The sequence below is a fragment of the Muscardinus avellanarius genome (assembly GCF_963383645.1).
Source record: "Muscardinus avellanarius genome assembly, chromosome: 18".
Classification (NCBI taxonomy): Eukaryota; Metazoa; Chordata; class Mammalia; order Rodentia; family Gliridae; genus Muscardinus; species Muscardinus avellanarius.
In genome coordinates, this window is record NC_137804.1 from 6,340,353 (window position 1) to 6,348,635 (window position 8,283).

Consider the following 8,283-nt stretch of genomic DNA (forward strand, 5'->3'; position numbering starts at 1 on the left):
TAAAATATTGCTTCATTAATTGCAACACATATGCCACACTAATGTAAAATATTTATAATTAAGGGGAAGTGGGTATGAAATAGATTGGAGTCCTCAGAACTATCTTCTCTGCAAATCTGGTCTAAAAAATAAAGTCTATTTTCCAAATACCAAGACAAGAGTGGAGAGAACAGGCTTGGATGCCGGGCTCTTGGGGCTCCTAGCTCTTCCTCACTGGCTGTGGGACCTAGGGACAAGTCATCTAGCCATTCTGCATTTGGGTGTCTTCACAGATAGCGAGAAGAGTCTCGCATCCCACCTCTGCTGGCCATGGGGACTGTGAATGACAACCTGTCAATCTCTGTAAACGTGCCTGGTACCAGATAAGTACTATCTGTGCTGATTTTACACGTAAATAAAACTATAGAGAGAATTGCTCTCAAATAGTCTAAATAACAGAATGAAAGGAACCTGAGCTTAGCCTGAGCTTGTCTGCTTCCTCCTTAAGGGTCAGAGCCAGCCTGAACACTTCCCTCCAGAGGAGACCTAGCATAAATGGATCCACTGCCTCTGCCCCTCCCCAGGAGTGTTCCATCAAATCCAGCACCCAGAAATACTCCCAGAGACCCCCCCCCCGGCCCCACCATCCTCTCCAGATGCAAGGTCCCCAGCTCCAGACCACCCAGCGCCTCCACAGCTGGCACAGAGGACACCCTCTCAGCTGGAGCCCCTGGGTCAGAAAGGGAAGCCACCACCCAACGGGATGCTGGGGAAGTGCGCGTGTTCCTTCTGGCTCAGGAAGAGATCTCCCTGAAGAACAATCCTGAACCTTGTCCAAGCTGCTGAGAGCTTGCCACAGGTCATCTTCCTGCAGGCATCTGAGGAAGCTTCCAGAGCAGGCTGAGCCCAGCACGTCTGCTGTTTCCTGCAGGCAGACCTTGACCCCTGGGGCATTTCCTGTCCTGGGTCCTGCTGAGCACCCTCTCAGGGGATGCTGGGTAAAACTTGAGCCACACTCCACAGGGAGGACGCAGTGACTGCAAATCTGAGGCTGCCAATGAATCTCCCAATGCCTGCTTTGGCAGGCTGCCAACTCCTTTCTTCTAAAGAGCCTATTTCTTGTCAAAAAATAAAATAAAATCTGAAACCTAACGGGGCACAGCGGTGCACGCTTATAATCCCAGTACTTGGGAGCCTGAGAGAGGAGGATTGCAGGTTTGTGGCCAGCCTCGGCAGGCTTGTGAACCCTCAGCAACTTAGACCCTGTTTCAAAATTTACAAAAAGGGCCGGGGGTGTAGCTTGATGGCAGAATGCACCTGATTTAGTTCTCAGGGACACAAACAACAAAACAAAACAAAGCCAAAAAACTTGTGTTCCCCTTTGAAGAACCAGCCAATCTTTTCCCACAGGACATGACCACGAAGAAGGTGAACACAGCCGGTGGGCTCGGCTAAATCTTTGGGAAGAGTCAGTGGGCCCTGGAGGAAGGGTTACTCAAGCTGCTCTCTGGTCTCTAAGGTGACTTGTGAGGAAGGAGGGATCTGAGGGGAAGAACTCAGCATTCCAGGGACGCGGGTTCAAGTCCCATGGCAGCTGCTTCATCAAGTTAGGGCCCCAAGCAGGTGACTCGCAGACTCCAGCTTGGTGTCCATGTGGTCTGAGTGCTACCGCTGACCCTTCTCCTCCAGTGTCACCATGCGCCCCAGGACCTTGTGAGCTGTTAGGCACTCCACAAGCATTCCACAAAACATCATAACTACCATGGAAGGCAAGGAGAAGTCTCATCAGCTATCCTCTGTCATGACCCCCGGTGTCTGGGAGACTCACAGAACAGCTGGTCCTTGAGTGGATACAAGTCTTGGGTTAACTCAGCAAAATGCATGTGGAGGGCCAGGGCCAGGCGGGATGGCTTTCCTCATCTCCTATCAGATGGTTTCTGTGATTCTGGCTCGTTCCAGGCCTCAGCTCCGTGAGTCCTTGTGCCCAGACCCTGGCCAGATGTCTTTTGTGGGGTCTCTCCCTACTTGGAGGATAAAGGTAAGCCCTCAAGCCCTCAAGTTTAGGACCTTGCAAGAGTTCAGAGATCGGCACCTCTAACATCCGCCCTTCGCTGCCTCCACTGCCTTTGGCAGTGTGGTTTCAGTGTGTGGTTCTGCTGAGAGCCTCCTCTCCCCATGAGGAAGGGACGAGATGGGCGAGGCCAGCGGAAACCCCATCCCATCGGACGAGAAAAGCAAGCGACGGTAGCAAAGGGGCAGGAGAAACTAGCACAACGAGGAAACGGGAAATTTGTCGCTACAGCTGCGTGAAGCCTGAAAAGGCGACCACATTCTTGCAGAGTCACTCCTAATCCCTCTGACATTTGGCATCCTGCGTCTGATGTGCTTGCAGCAGAGCCTGAAGAATTTAGGCCAAAGGGAAAGGCGTCTGCCAAGGAGAGCGCTCGTTAAATGTGGCCCCTCCAGATGCCCTCGCGACCTCTTCCGCCTTCAACCTGCAGGAGAGCCGAGGCGGAGCACCTGACCAGGCACCTGCTCCCTGCCCCCCCAAGGTCGGCTTGAAAGCATGATGCTGTCTTGCTTCCGGATGTAAGTGCATGACCCTGTTTGCAACTAGTAGTTGCCCTTCCTTCCTGGGAAAGAATGATGGGGTCACATGGGCGATGGGTGCAGGGATTTCAGAAAAGAGAGGAAAGATGCAGGGTGAGCACCTGCTTTTTCTGTGGAATAGAATTGTGGCTAAGACTATGAATTGTGGAGTTTGTTTGAGCAGATTTAAATCCCTTCTCCTCTGCTTCTTGCCAGGATGGCCTACCTACTCGACCTCCCAGGGCTTCAGCTTCTCCGTGAGTAAAAGATCTCAAGGACACCATCCTTGAGTTCATGTTAGCATGGCGCCTGGCAAGAAGTGGGGGCTTAGTCATTGCCAGCCATGTTTTCACTGTTATTCTGCTACTAGTGGGGCAGTCCCAGGTGAAAAGAGAAGAAACGACTCCTGAGTTCCTGTGTAGGGGCTAGAGAAACTCAGGACATAAAATTAAAAACCCTCCTTGGCCTCTGCACCGTAGAGAGGTGGAGAGCCTGGTGTTGGGTGGAAATCAACAAGGGAAGAAATGGGAATCCTCTAATATTAAGTCAGATGGAGCAGGTGCTAAGAGTGAAGCTTGTAGCTGGTCATGTCTAACAGGCTTCATGAACATTTCGTGAAGCATTTTCATTGATCTGCATTAATCTGTATCCATCAGCACTGCCCGTACTACTGCTGCTTAACAAATAACTCCCCAAATCAACAGCTATCAACAATGAGCATTGATCCCCATGCTTATGGGCCAACAAGTTGACCACAGTGCCACTGACTAAGGCTGGGCTATTTCATACTTCAGGTTGGCTGTGATGGATTCTCTACTGTAGGATAGCTTCAAGTCGGTTCCACTTGTCTTTGTTCTGGGGCCCAGGCAGGAGAGGCAATGATTCTCCAAGCCACACTATTCTCATGGCTGATGCAGAGGCTCAGCCCAAACCACACAACCACATCACAGTCCTCAGCTCACTGCAGAGCCACTCATGTTCTACTGACAGAAGTAGGTCATATGCCCAATCCCACATCCGGGGGTGGGGCACTGGACTCGGCCCATATAGGAGGGAGGGCACTGCACTGGCAAAGATGTACAATCCGGTTGTTAAGGGGAGTGGAGAACTGAGGCTGATAATCCAATTTCCTGCAATCTGCAATCCTCATGAGGGAGCCAATCAACTGGGTCACTGGACTGTTCGTGACGAGCTGGGGCTGGGTCAAAGGAAGTTAGAACTTGAGGGCTGGAAGAGACCTTCGCACATCCAAGCCTCCGCTTCTCCTACACTTGCTCGTTGGGCCGCTGACACATGCCAGGCATTGTGCTAAGCACAAGGGGCACAGAAGGAAGTAGAAGCAGACACCAAAGAGAACTTAGAATCCGGAGGAGACAGGCATTCACCTGATAGCCATGTGGGGACCCACTGAATACGTTAGCACAGATCAAGGTCAACTTGAAGAATTCCCACTTCAGAAGAGGGGGAAAATTAACGACAACAAAATAAGGAAAGCGTGGGTTAAAATCCACAGGTTCAAAAGAACACCTGAAAAATGTAAAGATTCTGGTTCTCCCCTCGAGGTTGCTCGGATTTTAAGCCATGACCCTAAAAACTGATTACTAAAGAGAGAAACATCTATTCTACCTTTCCTGTTTGCATATCTGTATCTCTCAGTAACCTTTGTGGCTGGGGAAATTTTCTGATAGAAAAAAAAAATTCTGCTACTAAATGTAGAAAGAATTAGTGATAGCCTGCCATTTGTAACCCTTAATGAAATAATGGGCTTAGGAAATAGCTGCTACTGGATGCTGAAAGTCTTGGGGAAAGGTTGATGGGAGCAGAGAGGCGGGAGCCACCTGTCATCGTGTGGTGCCTGACTGCACAGCACCAACCATGACCTGCCCTTGCCGCAGGGACCCTGCATCTAACCAGGCCTCCAGATTTCTCACCAGATTAGAGGAAATGGAGAAAAGCAAGTAACACTGCAGATGAGCACCCAGCCCCCCTGGAACGTCACGGGGCATTCTACCAGACAGACGGCCTGGTTTCCCCAACGTATCAGTGGTATGAGAAAAAAGAGGGAAAAGGGAGCGGAAACTGTCTTGTTCTTAATAAAAAATTATGTATGTTTAACATATACGTGCATCAGCCGTAATTTTTTCTCCCAAAGCATAGGTTGTCTTTTTCATTTTGTTGATTGTTTCTTTTGCTCTGCAGAAGCCTGTTAGTTGGACGTAGCCAGGAGGAGGAACTGTTAAAAGAATACCAGAAACATAAGCAATACGATAATTGAATAAAATGCACGAGCCTTGTTTGGATCTGGACTTGGAAAAAAATAACCTAAAGAGACATCTTTAGAAGCACTAATCTGATATCGAGGAATAATAGTTAATTTTATTTAAGCAGATAGGAGCATGGTGGTTACATTTCTAAAAAGTAAAAATAAAAAGTCCTTATCATTATAGATGTGCACCTGGGTGAAATGGCAGGATGCCTGGGCCAAGGAGTTACCATTAGATTTGTGTGCTCAACACCAAAGCTTTCAATCATACTTTTCTGTCTATATTATATACGTCACATAATAAAACATTGGAAAATAACACGCAGGTATATGAATACAGGTGGTGAGAGGAGCTGGACTGGACATCCCCGGGGCGGCCTGAGCATCCTTTGGGGTTACCTGCACTTGCATCCAGAGCCAGCCGCTCCCATCCCGGCCTGGCTTCCAGAGTCTCTCAGACTTGTGGTATGGGGTGCCAACAAAAGACTGCTTGGGAGCCCTCCCCATACACACACCCCTGCACACACACACACACACACACGTGCACGCGCTTCTGCACAGCACAGGAAACAATCAACACAATAAAAAAGGATTTGGAGAGAATATTTGCAAACCATCTCTCTGATGAGGAGTTGATATACAAAATATGTAAGGAACTCATGTAACTCAACAGCAAAAAAAAAAAACAAAAAAAAACCCCAAATAACCTGATTTAAAAATGGTGTACAAGCCGGGCGTGGTGGCGCACGCGTGTAATCCCCGTGCTTGGGAGGCAGAGACAGGAGGATCGCGCAGGTTCGAAGCCAGCCGCGCCCGCTGGCTTAGGAGACCCTGTTTCCAAAATGAAAATGTAAAAATAGGTCTGGGAGTGTAGCCTGGAGGTAGAAGGGCTTCCAGGAACCCCAGTACCAGCAAAAAAAAAAAAAAAAAAAAGGTGTACAAGCCGGGTGTGGTGGCACATGCTTATAATCCCAGCATTCGGGAGGCTGAGACCGGAGGATCGCGGTTCATGGGCAGCCTCAGCTACTTAGCGAGGCCCTCCGCAACTTAGCGAGGCCCTCCGCAACTTAGCGAGACCCTGTTTCAAAATAAAGAATACAAACTAGGGCAGGGGGTATAGCTCGGAGGTTGAATGCTCCTAGGTTCCATCCCCAGACCTGCAAAAAAAAAAAAAAAAAAAAAATGGCGTACAGACCTGGCTAGACTATTTACTATAGAGGGCCACTTGGCATGTACATAAACATATTATTTGGCATACTGCAATTATACGTCATACCGAGGCATAAGGTGATGGGAGTATACCTGTTACATTTCTTGGAGCACTTCTCTCCAGGTTCCTCTCCCCTTTCTCCCCTTCTCTGTACAAGTCTTTGATTAATATTATTCCAAAATGTCGTGCAATGGTCAGCAGGTGCTAGAAAAAGTGCATAATAACTCCTTGGGACCAGAAGCACAGGTGCCTGAAGTTTTTATTTCTATTGATGCATATTATCATTACACGTAATGGTGGGATTCGCTGTTCCATATTTGCACACAGATTCCCTATGTGTAATTTAATCAGTTTAGGCGCTTCTTTGGAAAGCGCATGGACTGAGACTGTAAAGCGAAGGGACTCCCTCCTAACGGCTGGTGGCTGTGGGGCTGGGCCGGCCCTCCCGTCTCCACGTCTCCACGCCGTCCGCAGCACGCAGCGGAGGACTTTGCCTTCAGTGGGGACACATAAGATGTTCTGCATGGCTAAACAATCGTCTGAGCAAAAGAACGGAGATCTTAAGAACACAAAGTTCTAAAAATAGGCCCTGTTTGTTTCACATGACCGGTTTTAGCATCCCAAAATACCACATGAGAAAATGAGCAAGAAAAGGGGATAGTCCTATGTCCCCAAGAGCCCACTCCCCATGCTCATCCCAAGATGCCGATCTGCGTGTTTCTGAGCTCGCCTCCTACTTAATGAATGCATGGGTTCAAGCATACGGGGTACATGCGAACAGGTGCTTGTGTTGCATATTGTTGCAGACAAAAATAGCTCATGGTCCTGGGAGAACAATCTGTTTCCATCCTAGGAATTTGGAAAAAAACACTTGTAGCCAAGAGCAGAATCTCATTTTTGAAGATAATTGGCATTTCCCCCAGCCACAACTATTTTAAATATTTAAATAATCTCGAGAGCGCACAGAGACAGCTTCTCAGGCCGGAGACCTCATGACATTTCTCCTCTTTTCTCTCTTTTCAGTCTTGCCCAAAGCTTTCAGAGAGCCATAGTAGACTCTGTAGGACCACCAAGGTTTTTTTTTTTTTTTTTTTTAATAAGTGACTTGGCTACTGGGTAAAAAGACATCCATCCCTTCTTTTGGGTGTAAAGGGCAAGGCATGGAATATTAGAAAACTGGCAGGAAGAGAGCTAGCTGAGCCATGAAGGTTCCGACTGTGTGGGTAACCTGTTTAGCCAGGACCAGATGGCTCGGAGGGCCGGTGATGAGACAGGAAGCGTTCTCTATGTAGGTCAGCACTGACTCCAGCCCCGGTCACAAATAACAGAGCTGTTCGGTGGGGTGTGTGTTCAGAAGCCGATGGGAACGAGAGGAGGTGCAGGCACACAGATGTCTCTAAACTTGGCTCTATTTGGCCCCACTTTGGGCAGCTGTTGGTCCCAAGTCCTCAGATGGAATTATCACGGGAGAAAAGCTTTCTGTCTAGGATAGATAGGTAACTGTGAACCTGTCACCAAAGATTAGAGCATATTATTGACTTCCTAGATCTTTAAAGAAAATAGTATAAGTTAGAATTTAGGTTATCTCCTTCATATATGGTGGATGAGTGTACAAACTATGAAAACTGCTGTACAGGTCAGTTTAACCATGTATATCAAAAACTCCTAAAATTTGCAAAGCGTTTGCCCAGTATTTTTCCTCTTGATTGTTTCTAAGAGGATAATCAAGAATGGACCCTAACATCTTGTTTACAATAGTAATATTTTTTAAAAGATGGAGCAATAAATTAGTCTTAGTGTCCAATAACAGGGGATTTATTTCAAAAAGGGATGGTGCAATGAAGGAATATCTTCAGCCATTAAAAGCAATTTGGCAGCTTGACATAGGAAGACAAGGATGACCTATTGCTGAGTGACACAGAGCTGGGTATAAAATAGCCTGACTCCATTTTTGCTCTTAAAAAAGATTTCTATGCACATGTGCATATACATATACACAGATACGACACATAAATACATGTATATGTGCTTAGAAAAATAGAGGAAAAAGCCACCGTTCTCTCTGGGAAATAGAGTAACAGGCTATTTCTCTTTTCTTCCTTTTCAATATTCCCGTTTTCTAAACTTTTTATACCATAAAAGCATTTGTTTTTCTGCCTTTTTGTTGGAATAATTTATTTATTTACTTATTTTGTATTGAAGATTGAACCCAAGAACGTTGTTCTACCTCTGAGCTAAATCC